This window comes from Pan troglodytes, chromosome 2 (assembly GCF_028858775.2).
Source record: "Pan troglodytes isolate AG18354 chromosome 2, NHGRI_mPanTro3-v2.0_pri, whole genome shotgun sequence".
In the NCBI taxonomy this organism is placed as follows: Eukaryota; Metazoa; Chordata; class Mammalia; order Primates; family Hominidae; genus Pan; species Pan troglodytes.
The window spans coordinates 180265994-180286719 of record NC_086015.1 but is presented as its reverse complement, the minus strand read 5'-3'; the positions used below and the strand labels follow the sequence as shown (position 1 = coordinate 180286719).

At 37.8% G+C, this 20726-nt stretch overlaps 1 protein-coding gene across 22 annotated transcripts in view; it reads left to right on the top strand.

Moving 5' to 3' along the window:
* Nucleotides 1-20726, top strand: part of TBL1XR1 (TBL1X/Y related 1) — a 175219-nt gene that overhangs the window by 109168 nt on the left and 45325 nt on the right. The window contains exon 1 of one of the 22 annotated variants that reach the window (XM_016942311.3): nucleotides 6527-6645. The exons of the other annotated variants lie outside the window; for them this stretch is intronic. The gene's annotated coding sequence lies outside the window, so the exon portion shown is untranslated. Of the gene's footprint in view, nucleotides 1-6526; nucleotides 6646-20726 lie in introns of those variants that run through there. 22 annotated transcript variants of the gene reach the window in all.

Sequence of the window (20726 nt, the reverse complement as noted above, 5' to 3'; positions counted from 1 at the left end):
CCCTTCTTTGCTATTGGCTCCCCTCCCTCACCGTTTCACGTCTGTATTTAGACTTACCCAGTATGGTAACCACTAGAAATACGTAGCTGTTGAACACTTGGAAATAAGACTAGTCAGAATTGAGATGTGCTGTAAATGTAAAATGCATGCTGGATTTTGAAGACTTAATTTTTTTAAAGTAAAATATCTCAATTTTAAAATATTGATTATAAGAAATAATATTCCAGATATATTGGGTTACATAAAATATTATTATTAGAATAAATTCTGCCTGTTTCTTTTTAACTTTTTCATGTGGCTACTAGATAATTTAAAACTTACGTGTGTGGACTTGGCTAGTGCTAATATCTGGGGAGACTGGAATGACTTTCTGAGGGTTCCTAAAATTAGATATTGGGACTGTGTTACAAAGCTAAGTAAGTTCTCATTTTACAAATGAAGTACTAATGTTTGGAGAAGTGATTCCATATCATATACTTTGTCATAGTCACAGAACCAAGAATTGAACCATTATCTCATTTGCACTCCAGCATTCTTTTAAATTTTGTGTAACACAGATTGTGTAGAGGTGAATCGTGAGAGTTTTTGGTGGACCTCAGGCACCCATAGAATAATAGGATTGAAAGCACCTTGATGACAGGTCTCTAGATTTTTTCATTACTTTTGAGAGCTAAAGATATTTGTTATTTTGGGAAATTTTTCTTTTATTAAAACAATTTTATTGTCATCTATGTGTAATCTCTTATTCAGGAAGATCATAGTGTTTGCTATCATTTTTCTATACATCCTATTGTCTTAGAATTTTTTCCCATATTTTTTCAGTCATAAAGTTTTCATTTGGAAACTTTTTTTATGGTGTCTGCTTCTGAGAACTTGTGTTTCCTGTCCCTTCATGGGCATCTTTGAGAATTCTGACACCTGGATCATCTCAGGATTAATATCTGTTATTGTCTTTTCCTTTGAGAATGATCAGATTTTCTTCATCTGTACCCTTCCTGGAGAATGTTGTTTTTAAATGAAAGCAAGCAATTAACATTGATAGGCTCAGACTCCCAAGTTCTGTGGCACCCATGGGCAGTGGTTCCAATGTCAGTTCAGTTTTCAAAGTCTTTGCTAAGCTACTATGAGTCTGCTTCCTGATTGAGCCTCTCAGGAGTTAGTATGGAACCTGAAGGTGATTTGTGTCTTCAGTTCTCAAGACCTTTGTAGTGCTTCTTTGGGTATGTTCCACATGCACATCTTGGGATGAATTTGGAACTTGTGTTGGTTCATAGGAAGAATTGCAGGATCCACTTCAGCTCTCTCTTAGGGATTTATTCTTATGCTTTTCAGTTCCTGGAGGCCTCGATTTTTCTGATTTAGTTTGGCTTTTTTGATTGAAAGAAACTGGCTCAATCTAGCTGGTAAAAGTTGGGGGGAACACCAAAAAAGTAGGCCAATTACAGTGTTGAACAAGTGTGCTCAGAAGAATAGTAGAGAGTTATAATTCCACAAATGGAGTAGTGGCTGCTATGGAACAAATCCTCCCACAAATAGTAACTACAATTTCTGGACAACATATGAAAAACAAACATTATGAGGACACCATAGAACAAACCTGTTTCAGAAGTCAGACCGGATTGGACTCTTAAGAGAATGGCATTGGAGTTTCCTGTTATTGACGGATCTTTGCCTGAGGACAGGTTCCCATTGGCAGAGGAATTAGAGAATTGTTCAGAAATAACGTTGCACTGCAGAGTAATGGGGTCCAGCACAGGAAAGGAGGAAATCCAGGAAGAAAATACCCATAGAGGTGGAGTACCAAATGTGGTTTATAAACTCTGCTAAAATATGGGGTTGACCCCTAAACTGGTAACAGTTCAGATATCTATAAACGAAGAAAAAGGATTATCAAGTTGCTGTATGTGTACAATGGAATACTCCTAAGCAATAGGAAGGAACCAAGGCATCGATGTCTGCAGCAACTTGGATTAATCTCTGAAACATTATGCTGACTGAATGTAGTCTTCACAAAACAAGCCATCATATGTGATTCTACATATATCCTAAAACCAGACAGACCTCATCTATTGTGCATGTGGGGTGGGGCAGCCAAGACGAAGTTATGAAGGGGAAAGAAGAAGAGGTTGGCAGGTGGTAGGAATGAGTGGTGAGGACAGGGATTAAGTGGGGAAGTGCATGTGGCAGCTTTCTAAGGCGTTGGCAATGTTCTGTATTCCGTTAGGGATTTACGTTACTCAGGTACATACGTTTGTTAAAACTTACTGAATGATATAGCCAGTATATGTCCGTTGTATTTTGTGTAAGTTTTTTCTTTTCTTTTCTTTTTTCTTTTTTTTTTGAGATGGGAGTCTCGCCCTGTCTCCCAGGCTGGAGTGCAGTGGGGCAATCTGGGCTCACTGCAGCCTCCGCCTCCTGGGTTCAAATGATTTTCCTGCCTCAGCCTCCCAAGTAGCTGGGATTACAGGTGCCCGCCACCACGCCCAGCTAATTTTTGTATTTTTAGTAGAGATGGGGTTTCACCATGATGGCCAGGCTGGTCTCGAACTCCTGACCTCGTGATCCACCCGCCTCAGCTTCCCAAAGTGCTGGGATTACAGGCGTGAGCCACCATGCTTGGCCAAGTTTTTCCTTTAAAAAAACAAAAACAAAAACAAAAAAACCCCATTACTTGATGGGCAAGTTGCAGTATTTATAGAAGTATACTGATGACTGCAAGTTCTCTGAATAGATGTATTACAACAAATATGAGGAAATGTTAATTTTAAATTGTAGGTGGTAGCTATGTGGATATTCATTTTTTTTCTATATGTTTGAAAATTTTCATAGTAAAATGTTAAGATAAAATAGAGACCAGTGAATGGTATTTCTCGAAGTCAGGTTCCTGTTAATATGTTGTTTTTTTATGGCATTCATCAAAATTGATTTCTTTAAATTTGAAAATAGTTTAAAGAGCTCATCGGTAACATTTTTCTGCCTGTGCATTAAGCTGTGACCTGCTTATGATGCAGAAAGATAGAGAAATATGAATAAATAAAAGCAAGAAGACAAAACATACATACTAACTTGATCGTTTCAAAATGATGTAGCAAAGACTAAGGTCATTTCTAATACATACATTTGGAGGGGATGGATACATAATTAGACTGTGCTCAGATTCAAGTATGATTAGTGGGAGATGGAATTCATGGAATTGGTAATTTAGAACAGGTTTTTGAAAATGCTATGGGAGGAAATTATTAAGAGTTTGTTTCCACTCTCTTAATTGACCAATAGTCATTTATGGATTATGGCTTAGGACACTTTTTTCAGTGTGTTGTATTTATTTTTCAAAAAAAAATGCTGTATGATTTTTATTGTGGAATTATTAGCGAGATTGGATTGATTAGAATTTATTTTAAAATATCTCTTTGGAGGCCGAGATGGATGGATCACGAGGTCAGGAGATCGAGACCATCCTGGCTAACACGTTGAAACTGCGTCTCTACTAAAAGATACAGAAAAAATTAGCCGGATGTGGTGGTGGTTGCCTGTAGTCCCAGCTACTCCGGAGGCTGAGGCAGGAGAATGGCGTGAACCTGGGAGGTGGAGCTTGCAGTGAGCCCAGATGGTGCCACTGCCCGTCAGCCTGGGCGACACAGCAAGACTCCGTCTCATATTCATATATATATAATCTCTATCTTAGAAATTTAGTAATGGTCTGTTAGGGAGTTGTTGGATTAAAAAGCACTGTGACAGGATTTTATGGTTCTTTCATAAAGTTTTGAGAGACAAGTATAGTTGTATTAAAATTCAGTGCTGTAACATCTAGTGTTACGCATAACTGTTAACAAATACCAGTTCATTTTCTGGCCTCTGTTAATTTGCTGTTAGGAAAGTTATTCTGATAGTTATTCTGATAGGCTCAATGTTTAAATATATGTATCAGATTAAATTGTGAGTGGGGATGAGAGAAAAGTAAAATATTAGTATCAAAATATAATTTGTAATTACAAGATATAAGATTTTTAAATTTATTTCATTTTCTCTCTGGTATTTTTTTTTGAAGCACCTCAATTTTAAATTCATTTTAGAACATAACATGAAATTACTTGATGTTATAAGGGTTTGATATTTTTCTAGCAACCAAAAATTTGGACTTCCTTTTTGGTCTTTTGTCTTTTTATCACTCCAAATATACTGCAATAATTTTTTTGTTTAAATCACCATTTGTATATATTATAACTTTCTCAAAGTAAAAGTGCTATGTTGTGCCTAGCTCTAGCCATTTTGTTGCAAGAATTCTATATTACTGATACCTAAATGAGGCATTTTGGTCTTAGAGAAAATTGTGTTGTATGCTGACTTTGGAGATGGTAGAATTACAAATGTGTGTTTATGCCTTCCAGATAGAAATTTAGTGGTGAACAATCAAGGGGGTTTCACACTGTGTACCAGCTAGTTATTTAAACATCCAATTCTCCTTAACTTCTAATTTTAGTACTAGTGTCTTCCTAGAGGAGAATATTTTACCCAAACAGAAACAATAGTTCAGTTAGACTTAAATTTTTGCAGGAGCTGATTTACGTCTATATAATACTGACTAAAGACAATACTATATGTATTATATATATTGTAATATATATACTATATTATATATACAATACTGTAATTATACTGACTAAAGACAATACTATTAATTGTATCTTATAATTAGTAGTTGTATTTTCATTATTAAATATCTTTTTTTTTTTTTTTTTGAAGTCAGGGTCTTGCCCTATCTAGTCAGGCTGGAGTGCAGCGCAGTCATGGCATACTGCAGCCTCAACCTCCTGGTTTCAAGTGATCCTCCCACCCCACCCTCCTGAGTAGTTAGGACTACAGGCATGCACTAATTTTTAAAACTCTTTGTAGAGATTAGGTCTTGCTATGTTGCCCAGGCTGGTGTAGAACTCCTGGGCTCAAATGATTCTTCTCTCTCAGCCTCCCAGAGTGCTGGTATTAAAGGTGTGAGCCACCACAACCCACCTGTTATTAAATATCTGAATGTTTAAGTCTCTGAAAAACATGATGGACAAGGTAAGATAGATGGATAAAATTGCTGAAAACAGCTCATGATCAAAATAGAACCCTAAAGAGTTATCTGTATATCCATGTGATTTCTGTTATTTGCCATTATAATACCAGAATCAAAATGAAAAATAAATTTCATGTAAATGAAAGTTTTGCTTCAAAGATTTCTATCACAGAGACACATTGATATTACATCCATCTTAAGACTGGCCAAGAACAAGAGAGAAATCTTATTAATGATTCTGAATGTCGTATTAGGAGATACTATGTATTGCTAAGGTGAAATGTTCAAATGACTAAGTAGTGGACTTGCATGTGTGTCAAGTTATTTTATAATCACTTTAGGTAATTTGCATTTAAGAAAAACTTTTAAAAACAAGCTTTTTCCATATGAATGTTTCATCATATCTTTACATCCTTTAAAAGTTGATTTCTAAGATTTTCTTGATTGTAGAGATATGTTTACTGGTTCTCATATCCTTGAAGTGTTAAGTCTGCCAGGTAAGAACCTTAGCATCAACATAAGCAATGAAGTATAAAGGAACAAATAAATATAAAGTAGAACATCAGCTGATCTTTGAACTTAAAGTTAGTTGTTAAGTTTGTCAGATCCTGGAGGATTTGCTAGAACCAGGCAGTTAATTATATTTAGGTAATTTAGTTAGAAAACCACAGTTTTTGAGGTACCAGGACCTATTGTTACTGATAGATGTTTGATTTCTTTCAGTATAGAAAACTTAAACATGGAGACACTCTTTTAAAAAAATGTTTCTGTGTGTCACTGAAAAAATATATTTTTTCTTTCAGTTAGCTTTATTGTCAGAAGGAGAAGCCAGATTTCTATTTTGAGAGAACCAGAAAAAAGTATTATGAGTAGGGAAAATATGCTCATTAACACAGAAGGATATCACAAGCATACTTATTGTTTTATTGCATGTTAAATTTAAATAGTTTAATTTACTCTAATCATTTTTCTTGTCATTTTATTCTTTGTTCAGTTATTTAATCAGGGGCAGTTATGGGCACTTTATCACTTAAAGTAAGTACTAGCCCAAAGGTGTACTATTTTCTAGATTTACTTGGGCAGTCTGGCCAAAGGTGAATAGGTCTTTTCGGGCCATAATTTGGGTTACTCATTACTAATTCAGCTTAGATGTTAATGATAAAGCCTGATAATGTTACTAAGGCTGATATATTCTAAAAACCTTTCTAGCAGTTAAAAGTTAGAAAGCAATTGCTTTTTGCAATTTAAAATTTTGTGTATGTCCTTTTTGTTGAGGACATAATTATGTCCTTATGAAAATTATTTTCAACCTTGTTCCCTGCTGCTGTTTCCAGTGTTAACAGTTAAACCTTACTGTTAACAGAAATCTTACATTTGATTGATTCTTCCTAAATTCATCTTTAGGATCACTCAGTGTTAAAGCTAGAGGAGCCCTTTCAGATTATCTAATTCAGTACCCTCATTTTACAGATGAGGAAACTGAGGCCTTGGACTAGAACAGAGGTCTCCTGACTCAGTCCAGGACTCTTTCTATTACATCATGCTGCCTGATATTTGTCTTTATGGAACTCAGCAACATCACATACAGGGTGAGCTGTTTTTTTTTTTTAAATGAACACATAAAGTGATTTGCTACCCTCATTAGTTACTAGTCCTCATTCTTGTCTAACTCTTATTTTCCTTTTCTACCCATATTTATTTTAATTGATTATATAGACCCAATTACTTGTGACACTTTTTTATTTTGCTGCTACCTCTTCTTGACGTTTGACTATTATTTTTAAGAGTTAAACTTTCAGTGGATTTCTTACCAATGATGACTGCCACTTTATCACGCACTGTAGCAACAGTCGATTAAAATTTATAACTGGAATTATTTGTAGAGTGTTACATTTAGATTTAAAAAATTACAAATAAGTCCAAGAGTGTGGATAAGATCTAAGCAGCTATAATACTAGATACAAATTTTTTTTTTTTTTTTTTAAATGGAGTCTTGCTCTGTCGCCCAGGCTGGAGTGCAGTGTCGTGATCTTGGCTCACTGCAAGCTCCACCTCCCGAGTTCATGCCATTCTGCTTCAGCCTCCTGAGTGGCTGGGACTACAGGCACCTGCTACCACGCCCGACTAAATTTTTGTATTTTTTTAGTGGAGACGGGGTTTCACCGTGTTAGCCAGGATGGTCTTGATCTCCTGACCTCGGGATCCACCCACCTCGGCCTTCCAAAGTGCTGGGATTACAGGTGTGAGCCACCACACCCGGCCGACATTTTTTTTGTGAAATACCGACATCCCAAGAAATAGTCAGCCAACAGTGTGATGTAACTGCCATTAAAATAGCCTATGCTATGAATGCATGAATTTACGCAGATTTATGTTTTAGGTTATTGCATTGTTTTCTGTATCAGTACTCAAGTTGGCTACTGTGTCCTTTTGAGAAGTCCCTAGCAATTTTTTTTTTCTTTTGAGACGGAGTCTCACTCCGTTGCCCAGGCTGGAGTGCAGTGGTGCAATCTCAGCTCACTGCAAGCTCTGCCTCCCGGGTTCACGCCACTCTCCTGCCTCAGCCTCCCGAGTAGCTGGGACTACAGGCGCCCGCCACTATGCTCGGCTAATTTTTTGTATTTTTTTTTTAGTAGAGATGGGGTTTCACCGTGTTAGCCAGGATGGTCTCAATCTCCTGACCTCGTGATCTGTCCGCCTTGGCCTCCCAAAGTTTTGGGATTACAGATGTGAGCCACCGCACCCAGCCGATATTGTTTTATTTTAATCAAGGCAAAACTGTATGTAAATACTGCTTGAATTATACTTTATTTATTTATTTTTTTGAGATGGGGGTCTCACTCTTTTGCCCCAGCTGGAGTGCAGTGGTGGTATAATCATAGCTCACCACAGCCTCAAACTCCTGGGCCCAAATGATCCTCCCACCTCAGCCTCCCAAGTAGCTGGGACTACAGGTTCATGCCACCATACCTGGCTAATTAAAACCAAAAATTTTTTTTTTTTTTGTAGATACTGGGTCTCCCTATGTTGCCCAGGGCTCAAGTGATCCTCCCACCTCTGCTCCCCAAAGTGCTGGAATGACAAGTGTGAACCATGCACTCAGCCGAATTATATTTTATATGCTGGAGCATGAGAGCTATGTTTTATTATTTATGAAAGTTTAAAAATATATTTGAATAATGTTTTAGGTGCCTTATAAGATACAGGCTGCTGATTTGTTTTGTTAAAACAGGCAAAAGATTTATTCATTCTGAAGAGAAACCAGATCATGACAGACTGCTTTTTAAATGCTTATAATTTGGTAGTGGTTGAAAAAATATGCATATTAAAAGGTGACATCATAATAATGTTAACACTTAGTGGGTTATAAATGGCTTTTCCATGCATTCCCACCTGTGAGGTGTATAGATTAGGTTTTATTCTCTTTCACAGTTGAAGAAACTGGGCCTCCGGGAAGTTAAAATGACTTGATGTAATGCCTTAATGTCAAAAGCCAGTAGCATCAGAAAGAAAATGTCAACGTTCTGACTTCTGGTCTAATAATCTTTTTACTGTTGTCCAGTTTTGAGAAGAGCAATAAAACTGCACTTAGGGGTACAGGAGGAAAGTAGCCAGACATCTTTAATGTTGATATTTGAATAGGTATCATAAAGAGATAATATTTGAAGAAGAATAGACAAATTTCAACAAGTGCAGTTGAAACAGAACTAAAAGCAGAAAAGTGGAAATTTGTGGGACATGTTAGAATGATACCAGTATACTCACTTGAAGAGTAAAGTGCATATAAAGGTGGTACCATATGGCTAGATAGGTACTTTGGAACCATAGAATGGAGAACTTAGGAGACTCTTAGGCTGTCGTAATAATAAAGGTGATAGGTACTGCAGAAAGAAAGACGTGGCTGTAAGAGGTGTTGGATACATTTTAGAACGTGTAGATTTTTAAAGCTTCATTTGTATTATGTGAATATAAGTTTTTTTCCCTTTTCCTCAAGGACTCCATCTCACCAAAAGTCCCTCATTTTCAGGTGAGATCTAAAGTAAAAGTTAAGTATTTTTTCCCTTCTGAAAATTTTGTTTTATGATGGATTTAACATAGTTTTTTACCTGCTCTGTATTTATAAAAAGTTTCAAGTTAATAATACTAATAAAACTATTATTATAAGACTACCGAAAGCAGTTTAAAATTTCTTTGTGGTTCTTTTTTGTTCTTAGATTATATTCCCTAGAGATGTATGCAGCAAAAGTACTGTTGTAAGGTGTGTTAGTGTTCTTTGTTAGTAGACAGTTTTACTGGTTCACAATACTAAAAGGTTCTTTCTCATTCATTTTGTATGTAGATAAGGTGAGTTGACTGTGGCTCTCTTCCAGTTGTCTGCTGATTTGGAGAGCCAAGCTGTTGAAGTAGACCCCATATAGGACATGCTCGTTGAGCAAGAGAGCTGGCAGACACTTGTAATGTCTCTTAAATCTTGTGATTGGATATAGTGTGTATCACATCATCTGGAATTCCACTGGCCAAATTATGTCACATAGCCAAGGTCCAAGTTGTTGGGATGGGGATGAATAACTCTATTTCAGGAAAAAAGAATGCTTAAATTCTGAACCAGTAATACATTCAACCTCTACAGCCACTTAAATTGATTCTTCCCATGTGTTGATGCCATCATAGTTACCATTATTAGGGTTAGTTTTGTTTTTTGTTTTAAGGGGATTCTCTGATAACCAAGGTAGACAGATGACTGAAGGTAAGAAGAAAAGGCTTTTGTTACCCTTGTCTGTACCTGTCTTCTACAGCATGGAAGGGGCAAATGATGGAATCTGTGTTTGTCATCCCAGGCTTTCTCAGCTTAGTGTGACTGTTACAGATTGAATTGTATCCTCCTAAATTCGTAAGTTGGAGTCCTAACCTCCAGTACCTCAGAATGTAATCTTACTTGGAAATAGGGTCCTTATAGAGATACTTAAGTTAAAATGGGATCATTTAGGTAGATCGTAATACCTTATGATTGGAGTCCTTATAAAAAAGAGAAAATTTGGGCACATATAGAGGGAGAACAGTGTGAAGACACAGGGAGAACATGGCAAAGTGACTAGAGTGATGCATCTACAAGCCAAGCTCTATGGTCCAAATTTGTCCCTCCAAAATTTATGTTGAAACCTGATCTCCATTGCAGTGGTATTAAGAGGTGGCTTTTTTGGAAGTGCTTAAGACATAAGGGCTTTGCCCTCAGTGAATAGAATTGTGACCTTATAAAAGAAGTTGAAGGGAACCCCCAGGCTCCTTAAACAGTATGAGGAGGACACAGCCAGAAGGCACCATTTATGAAGCAGAGAGCCTTCACTAGGCACTGTATCTGCTGGCACCTTGATCTTGGGATTCACAGCCTCCAGAACTGTGAGAAAAAACTTCCGTCTAAGGTATTTTTTGTTGTATTTTGTTTTTTTGTTTTTTGTTTTTTTGTTTTTTTTCCGGTAGCCCCAAATGGACTAAGACACCAAGGAAGCTAGGAGAGAGGCCTGGAACAGACTCCTCCTTAGCACACCTTCAGAGGGAATGCGGCCCTGTGAACACCTTGATTTTGGACTTCTATAAGACAATAAATTTCTGTTGTTCTAAGCCTCTTAGTTTATGGTACTTTATTGTCACGCTAATTTAGAACTTTGCTAGAAAGCACCTTTAAATAGAAGTTTGGCAGCCAAGGCAGGAAGAAATTAGCTTGAGACTAGCTTATTTTTTAACCTTTATTGTATAATGAGTAGTCTAACTGCTAAGTAGATGCAGGAGGAGGGGTCTGTCTGTTTAGATTGGGAAACATACCTTCAAATCTGTTATCTTTTTCAGCCTGAAAAAGTGAAATATACTTGAGTTAGTTCTTTCTAAGCTGGAAATCTGTATTGAACCACACTATACTGATTAGTAGGGAAGTTTCGAAAGCTAGAAGATATTATGAATTGTGTCCCCACAAAGATATGTTGAGGTGCCAACTCCCAGTACCTGTGAATGTGACTTATTTGGAATGGAAATAAGATCTTTGTAAATCAAGTTAAGATGACATTATTGGCATGGGCCCTATTCCGGTATGACTGGTGTTTTTATAAAAAGAGGGAAATACGGACACAGACAACACACAAAGAGGAGAATGCCACGTAAAGACTCAGACACAAAGCAAGGTGGCCATGTGAAAATGGAGGCAGAGACGAATTTTGCTGCTACAAGCCAAGGAATGCCGGGTGCTACAGAAGCTGGAAGATGGATAGAACGACTCTCTTTTCCGTTGGAGGGATCGTGGCACTGCCAACACAGTTCACTTCGGGCTTCTAGCCATAGAACTATGAGACAATTAGTTTTTGTTGTAATTTTAAGTGGCCCAGTTTGTTGTAGCTATCACAGTAGCTCTGGGAAACTGATGCAGAAGGACATGTGGATTTTGAGAGTACTTTGTGGTCTTTGGGGCTGTTCTCTTACATCATTACATTTTGTACAGATTATCAGAATGGATAAACCACAGATTCCTAAACCGTGTTGTGCATGGTGTTCACCTTCACATGTTTCAGAAATATTAAGGTACTTAATATTACTCAAGTTTGAGAAAGATTGAGTTAAAATGTATTTATGTCTTTATTGTGATATAAGTTCCTTGGAAAGCAAAACATTAAGATATTATTCATTAACATTTTGTTATATTAGGTTATTCAGCCTGTCACCTACCTGGCTTTAAGGAATGAAATATACTTGGTGGCGGTGAGGGTTGGGGAGGTAGCATAGAAAACTTGGAATATAAGTCTGTTTGAAAAGGGCCGTGGGCTCCGTTGATGTTAGAATGCCGGGGATCACATTTCAGGCTCAGGAGAAGGTGGGGATGAGGAAGTTGTCAAGGCAGAGAGTTTAATTAGTGAAATAGTGCCCGATTTTGAGGTGGTTGGTAAGAAAAAGGTTGATCTAGGGAAAGGGTTGATAGAAGCGTAGGGAGAGCTGTGCTTACTCACATTTTCCCCTAGGCTTAGGCTTCTTGTTGGCAAAGAGGTTGATCATGGCTCATACGCAAGGATTTTGGAAAGAAGGAAAACCCTATCTTATGCTTGAATATCTTCTAATATATCCACAGCAATTATTGATGCAGTCAGGAATAGCAGTGTGAGTGTAGACTAGTTTCTTGGCATTATTAAACACATATGCCTCTCTATTCTCTAGCTCTTTCACTCCCTACATCTCCTCTGTTCTTTCTTACGTATCCTCAAGGTACACAGGGATGGGTATGGAAACTGTACCAGGTATAACTTGGAAATCTGGCTATAAAGAATTTCAGATTTTTTGCCCAGCTAGCCCTGCTCCCTTTATTCCTTATGTAGCAAACAGGTTGAGTATGTAATGAATCAATTCTCCAGTACCAAAGACCTGCATTCTTTGTTGCTGTGTATGTGGTAAAGAATGCTACCCCATGTTTGGAGTCCTGAATGGGTTTTCTTGGGAAATAAATGCTGCAAGAGAGAGACTAGTTTCAAGTTTTGGTTAGAAGGAAAGGGATTGCAACCCTTTGGCACCTTCTACAATACAAGTGATGAGTCTGGGCAAAACAAACAAAAACGTGCTGAATCCCACCAGAAGGAAAGACAGTGTGTTGCGGGAGCAGTGTGCCTTTACTGCAGCTTCCACACTCCCCTACACCTTTTCCTAGTAAAGTTTGGTAGCAAATGGGTAAGTTTGGCTATGAAGGCCACTCTTCACTGTATTGTTCCTTTATATTAATGGATTTCTATATTGCTACAGTGTTAAGGGCCTAGAACAGTGGCAGGCGTGTAGTGTAGTACTCAGTAAAACATTTGTTACATGCATGATAGAAAAACTAAATTTAAGTAAAATGATTGAATCTTTCCAAATAGAAGTCCATTTATAGAAGTGTAGTCTCAGAAAATTTATAATTTTCATTCCTCCAGTGTGTTTTAGAGTTAGTAGATGCCATGTGTTATATTAAAACTAGAGCTTTGATACTCTGATATTTATGGCTTTTACGTACCTTTTTTGTTTATTAAGTATAAACTTATGTATTCCAACATGAACACAACAGAAACCAAACTAAAGACTTAAGTTGTGTTAAAATATGACCAGTACTGTGGGCTAAGGAGCCTGTTTTCCAGTTTTTCCAGAGAAACTCTTTGACAAAAATATTTGTCACCAATATTGCCATGAGGGACTCAATAGGTCTCAAACATTTTGGTCTTAGGATCTTGTTACAATCTTAATTTATTGATGATCTCAAAGAGCTTTTGTTTATATGGGTTATAGTTATCAATATTAAATGTATCAGATATTAAAATGGAAATTTTGTATTACTTACTAATGTATTTTTTTTCTTTTTTTGAATTCAAACTCTCTCTGTCACCCAGGTTGGAGTGCAGTGGTCCTGTCTTGGCTCACTGCAACCTCCACCTCCTGGGTTCAAGCGATTCTCCTGCCCCAACCCCCCAAGTAGCTGAGATTACAGGTGCATGCCACCACACCTGGCTAATTTTTGTATTTTTAATAGAGACAGGGTTTCGCCATGTTGGCCAGGCTGGTCTCGAACTCCTGACCTCAAGTGATCCACCCGCCTCGGCTTCTCAAAGTGTTGGGATTACAGGCGTGAGCCACTGCGCCTGGCCATTTCATTCATTTGCAAGAAAATGTCTGCCAAATCCCCAGTCTGAATAACTGTATTGTCATTTCTTCTTTGAAGTATAAACGCTGTTCCATGAAAAAAGTGGCTAGTGTAACTTGCAATTCAAACCATTGCAGTCCTGTTTTTTGAGACAACCATCATTTTAGTATGCAACGGAAGTAACTCTGTTACTTAGCACTTTGTTACACACACAGCATATTAAAGATGTGTATTTGAACATTTAAGATTTTCATAATATCACCTTTTCTGTTTCATTCACGGATATTCTTCAGGGATTTTTTTTTTTTTTTTTGAGTGCATAGTGGTGAAAAAATACAATGACTACTAGTGATACCATCAGGTCTTGATTCGTAATACTAAGGTGTGAGCAGTTTTACCCACTATCGCTTTGTAACATTGGTGCAAATGCCAATGGAGTGAAAGATGCAAGTAATATCTTAGTAATACCATAAAAGTAATTTTGACCTCACAGTTCCCTTAAAAAGTCTTGGGAACTCCAGGGGTCTACGGATCCCAATTACTATGCTAAATAAAAAGATGATCACATTTTGTCATTAGTATAATAGAATACCATATCTGATTTTAAGTTTTGAACACCTTGAACAGCCTTAACAGTGAAGTACATTGCTGTGTGTCTTTTAAGAAAGAATCTTCTAAGAAGGTACTATTCTATTAAGAAATATTAAGAGTTAACTTTGCAGTTAGAATCTGTAACTTGACTGGGTAGGGCACATATAAGGAATGTACACAGTAGGGCCTCAGTGTGGTTATGGAGTGATGTACTTCTCTTCTCCCCAGCCCATGTGCCCTGGGGGCTTTTTTGTTTGCCTGTTTTTTAAATAGTACATTTTATATGACAGTACTGCCAACTGTTTTCTCTCATCCTGTGAAATTGACCTGTGAGACTTTCATGGTGGATTTCTCCTAGTTTTCAATAAAAGTTGGAAGCTTTCTCCAATTTATGTCAGTTATCTTTACTCCATATTCTTTTCCCTTTTTCTTCTGGGTTTACAAGTAGCTGGGTTGTGTGTGAGTGCACATCTGTATGTGTCAATCTGTTAGCTGAGTGCTAAATTTAGTTTGCATCGTCTTCACTCGATTTGAGCAAGCATTTATTGCCCTGTGGGTGATGGATGTTGATCTCTTTACAGTTTTTTTTTAAAACTATACTTTGATACTTGGGCTGTTATCAATCACATATTTCTGCTTCCTGAACAATCTTTTGGACATTTTTACTCTAGCCCTTCCAGAGAATTGACTGAGTATAACCAATCCATGGACACAAGTTTTGATTTACTTACTAGTCTGAGTTACGTAGGATTTTTTTCCCTCATGAGGAACCAAGGAATAACCACATCTTCTTCTAATACAGTGTTTCATAAACATTACTGTGGGTAGTATTTATTACCCTGGCCTCCTTTTCTCTTTGTTCTTCCTATAATATTTGAGTTTTAAGCAGAGTTCCCCTCTATTCAGGTGATTAACTGTCCTTGTAAAGCTTTAGCATGTATTCCACTCTTTAAGATTCTTAGATGAAACCCCGTCTCTACTGAAAATACAAAAAATTAGCCGGGCACGGTGGCGGGTGCCTATAGTCCCAGCTGCTCGGGAGGCTAAGGCAGGAGAATGGCGTGAACCTGGGAGGCGGAGCTTGCAGTGAGCCGAGATCGCGCCACCACACTCTAGCCTGGGCGACAGAGCAAAACTCTGTCTCAAAAAAAAAAAAAAAAAAAAAAAAACCAAAAAAACAGATTCTCAGAACATGTCTGTTCCAAAGCTAGAATAAGTAGTTAGTTTTAGTTGATAAAGTCTCATTAGCTTTCTATTGTAATACAGATTCCTATTCAGACACACTCAGTATTTTATGCTAGTGAGACAGATTTTGACAGATCTTGATTTTAGTTTATTTTTATTTTTTGAGACGGAGTCTTGCTTAGCTGCCCAGGCTGGAGTGCAGTGGCGCGATCTCAGCTCACTGCAGCTACCGTCTCCTGGGTTCAAGCGATTCTCCCATCTCAGCGTCCTGAGTAACTGGGATTACAGGCACCTGCCTCATGCTGGCTAATTTTTGTATTTTAGTAGAGATGGGGTTTCTCCATGTTGGCCAGGCTGGCCCTGAACTCCTGACCTCAGGTGATCCACCCGCCTCGGCCCCCCAAAGTGCTAGGATTACAGATGTGAGCCACCGCACCTGGCCAATTTTTATTTTTCGTATCTGACTTTCTAATTCTTTGCCAGACTGACATTGCTTTACCTTAAGTTCTGTGACTGATTACTGCTTAGTTATTGAAAATATGTACCAGAAGTATGACCTATCTTCTTATCTCTTAGCATTTTCATTTCTTGTCCTTCTTTGTTCCCCTGTTGATATACCTTGACTGTAACTTATTCAGTTATTCCATACATATTTATTATTTCCTAGGATATGTATTTTTATGTTTTAGAAGGATCTTAGTTATAATCTGTGTAAATAATCACTTTTATACATTTAGGAAGTTGAAGTCAATGTCTGTGGGCAATGAGGCAGCTCATCAGAGGTCTTTTGGGTATAAAAAGAAATAAATTTGTAGCTAATGACTCTTGGACTTAAATCAAAGTTGACTCATCATATAATGGATGCTAGTTTATTGCTTTCAAGCCTCGAGAGCTTTGCTGAGACTTTTAAAAATTGCTTAATTGAGATTATGAGTCAGTGTTCCTTATCATCAAATAAACAACAAATATTCTGTTTTTTAAAAAAGCATTTTGTGAAAACCATTCTTACCTGTGGGCTATACAAAAATAGGTGACAGGTTGAATTTGACGTACAGGCTGTAGTTTGCAGATCCCTGGCTTAGATCACAATTGAAACCAATTTGATACTAGAAGTCTCAGTTAACTAATGAATAATTGATTTGGTGTGTTGTTCTTCCTTCCTTCCTTCCTTCCTTCCTTCCTTCCTTCCTTCCTTCCTTCCTTCCCTTCCTTCCCTTCCTTCCCTTCCTTCCCTTCCTTCCCTTCCCTCCCTTCCCTCCCTTCCCTCCCTTCCCTCCCTTCCCTTCCCTTCCTTCCCTTCCTTCCCTTCCTTCCCTTCCTTCCCTTCCCTCCCTTCCCTCCCTTCCCTCCCTTCCCTCCCTTCCCTTCCCTTCCTTCCCTTCCTTCCCTTCCTTCCCTTCCTTCCCTTCCTTCCCTTCCTTCCCTTCCTTCCCTTCCTTCCCTTCCTTCCCTTCCTTCCCTTCCCTCCCTTCCCTCCCTTCCCTCCCTTCCCTCCCTTCCCTTCCCTTCCTTCCCTTCCTTCCCTTCCTTCCCTTCCTTCCCTTCCTTCCCTTCCTTCCCTTCCTTCCCTTCCTTTCCTTCCTTTCTTTTCTTTCGTCAGAGTTTTCCTCTGTCGCCCAGGCTGGACTGCAGTGGTGTGATCTCGGCTCACTGCAACCTCCACCTCCTGGGTTCAAGCAATTCTCGTTCCTCAGCCTCCCGAGTAGCTGAGATTACAGGCCTGCGCCACCATGCCTGGGTAATTTTTTTGTATTTTTTTTTTTTTGTAGAGATGGGGTTTCACCATGTTGATCAGGCTGGTGTCAAACTCCTGACCTCAGGTGATCTGCCTGCCTTGGCCTCCCAAAGTGCTGGGGTTATAGGTGTAAGCCACCATGCCCAGCTGGTGTACTGTTTTTTTTTATGTCTTTATATGTTGGTGTTTATAAAGGTTGATAAGTCTTAATAAACATCATGTGCAATAGGTACTGAAATATTTGTTAATGAGATGAGCTTATTGTTTTCCCTTTTCCTAATTCCTGGAGATGGCTGTCTGAGATCTGACCCTGATTTTGGTCTTCTAATACATTTTTTAGGCCTATAAAAATGCTTTCTTAAAAATTGCTTTATGACCTCTTACTGTCAGGTAGCTTGCAAGGTTCCTGTATACAACTCTGTGACATATACTGACTCAAGTCTTTGAAGTTTAGAAGTAGAGGAGACTGTCTGATTCCATTTTCTCATTTTATAGATGACACAGAGACCCAGAAAATTCGCATCACTTGTCTAAAATCATATAGGCCATCCAAGATGTTATTTTTAATTTACATCAGAGCTCTGGATTCCAATGAAAAAGAGAAGGAAAAGTAATTTAAGTTTGTCACATCTAAGTTATAATTATACTTAGTTTTGGACTAACTTAGGTTTGTAAGATAAAGTAATTTGGATTACACATTTGACTTTAGATCATGCAAAGAGTGTCCAGATCTCTTAAAAATGTGCTATAGCTAGGAGATTTAAGAAGATAATCTTATTTCTTTCTTTGTGTCCATAACTCTTTCACTGTTTTTTTCAGTCATCTAAATTTAAAATTATGTAATCGAGGATCACAATTGGGCCCTGGCTTCAAGAATGGAATCAGAAAAGAATATGCTGTCTGTCTTGATTGAGGGTGACATTTAAAGTAGTACTTGATGTGTAGAACAACTAGGAGAGGATTAAATATTTGGAGCAGTAGTTGTCCAGCGAGTATATGCTGAACTCAGTTTTGTGATGCTGAAAATGCTTTACATATTCGGTTCACTGAATAGTCGTAGCTGGATTGCCTCACTAGTCCTGTGTTTTTGTAATACTTGCTGAATTATTGGCTACAAAGTTGTTCAGTAAAATGATATTTCATGGTGAACATTTACAATATTAAGTGAACTTTTGAATATAGCCACCAATTGGCTAAATATTAAGACTAATTTTGGATTTGCTTTTGGCTACTTTAATATAGCTATGGTTTGAATTAAGTAGTTGATTGCCTATAAGTGATTGGAATTTTAAATAAAAGCTTTTATGAGTATACAAGTGATTTCTGAGAGGAGGAAAGTTACAAAGATCTAATTTTTGGGAGGATCTCAGTTACTATTTAAGAATGAGTAAATATGATCAGGTAGAATATACAAATAAATCCTTTGTGAATTTAGGAAGTGTCTATTTTGAATATCCTGTTTATTTAATAAGCCATGAGCTCTTTGAGGGCAGGACTTCATTTATGCATGATATACTCTTCATCAGGCCTGATACCTGGGTGGTGAAGTGTAAAGACTGGATGAGTGTCTCAGTTCTGTTTTGTGACCTAGTTTAAAGACAGTTGTTCTAAAAGATAACATAATGGAGGAACTATAGTGGTTAAGTCTTCTTGTGTACTCTTTGAGATCTGATTCCTAGTATTTAGTACTCGTGCGGGCAGGTGAAGACTACATCACATCCTAGAGCAGTCATTTGGCTATATAAATAAACCATAATGGACAAGTTCTGCAAAGCCTTATTAAGTCCACTCATGAAGTAGTGGCATTTTCTCTAATTTCACTCTTTGGCACATAGGCTTTTAAGTTGTTTTAGAAGTAAGCCTTTCAAGGTCTTTTTCCTTTAAAAAAAAAACTTACTTTTAATTGCCGGGAACTAATATAGCACTATGATCAATTAAATAATCAGTTTATAGCAGTTTGGACAGATAACTTTCCTGCTCTTATTTGGTATTTTTTATTATGACTTAAAACTATACCAGCAATATATATTTATTGCAGGAATTTTTAAAAGCAATAATTTATATCATTTTGATTTGTATTTTTCTTTGCCTTGGAATGCATTAGGTGGTGCTGAAGCATCACTTCTTACTAGTTTCAGCTGGGAAATTGATGGCCTTTGCTAATCAGAATGAGCATTGTGAAAACCTTTGCAGGTTGGATACTTTCATCCAAGTTTTGGACTGAATGATATTAGGGGAAAAGAAAATTTACTCTGTTTCTTTGTCAGTCTGTCTCAGTTGGATTCCACCTAGCCCATCTCATTTTGGGAAATCCTAAAAATAAAATAGTTGCTAATTGTTCCCCGTGACAAACGTATTCATGATTGATCGAATTATGATTTAATTTCTTATAATTTTATCATGGATGGGGTTGGATGTTTTGTTTTTAAAGTCATTCAATTTAGCATGCCTTCAGAATTGACTGAGTGCCTGCTATGTGTGCCGAGCACAATACCGCACCTTACTGGTGGTTAGGCTAAAGTTGAGCAAGGTGTCCTGCCAGAACATTTACCATCTAGTGTACTATAGTACATCTAGACCAGTGCCCTGGGCCAGTATCCTCAAAAGAGTATTTGACTTATTCCATTAAGCATGTAGTAAACATTCAGGTTATATAAAGTTAATTGTACTCTTTGAATTAATTGTTTTGGTGAAGAGGGTACCTTTTCTTTAGATGAAGATATTATAATTGTCACTCTTCCTCTGTGGTTTCCCATCTCAGTAATTGACAGTACCAACTGTTCAGTTGTCCAGAGAGAAACCTTTGATTCTTTCCTTTTCCTCAACTATGCCTCAACTATGCATCCAGTCAGTTACCATTGAGTCTACCTTCTAAATATTTTTGGAACCCCAATGTTCCTCTGTGACAGTCCAGGATTTAGTCTTCTCCTGAGTTACTGCAATATTTTCCTAATTTGGCTCCCTAATTCCTCTTACTCCAATCTAGCTTCTTTATAGTCTGTGCTTCTCCCTGCTCTTCCTGAAACTGTTTGATGGATTTGTTTTCTCTTAGTGCTGCCTTGAAGGTCCTCCTGAATATAGTTTCTGCCTGCATTTCAAGCCTTACTCGTCTCTGTCCTCACTCATTCCTTCCACACCTGCTGCAGCTCATGGGATGCTTCTGTTCACTCCCTCCCTTCCCCAAGCACCCTTGTTTTCGGGCCCCTCCTTTAGTCTGAATACCAAGGACACTTCTTCTAAATGTGTTCCTAGACTGCTAACTTTAGTTAGGGCTTCTTCTGTGTGTGTCCACTAGAAAATTGTCATTGCCTCCCATTTGTCTTTCTCCCTATGAGATACAAGCTTGATGGGTGGTACTTAGTCACCACTTTGTCCTCAATGTAGGGCAGTAGCAGTTTGTCACCTGGTAGCCTACTCAAATGCTTGTTAATTTTTGATTTTTTAAAAAAATCTGTTAACTGTATCATAAAGAAATCCATGATGTGGCAGGACAACCAGCATAGTTCCACGTTAGATATTTC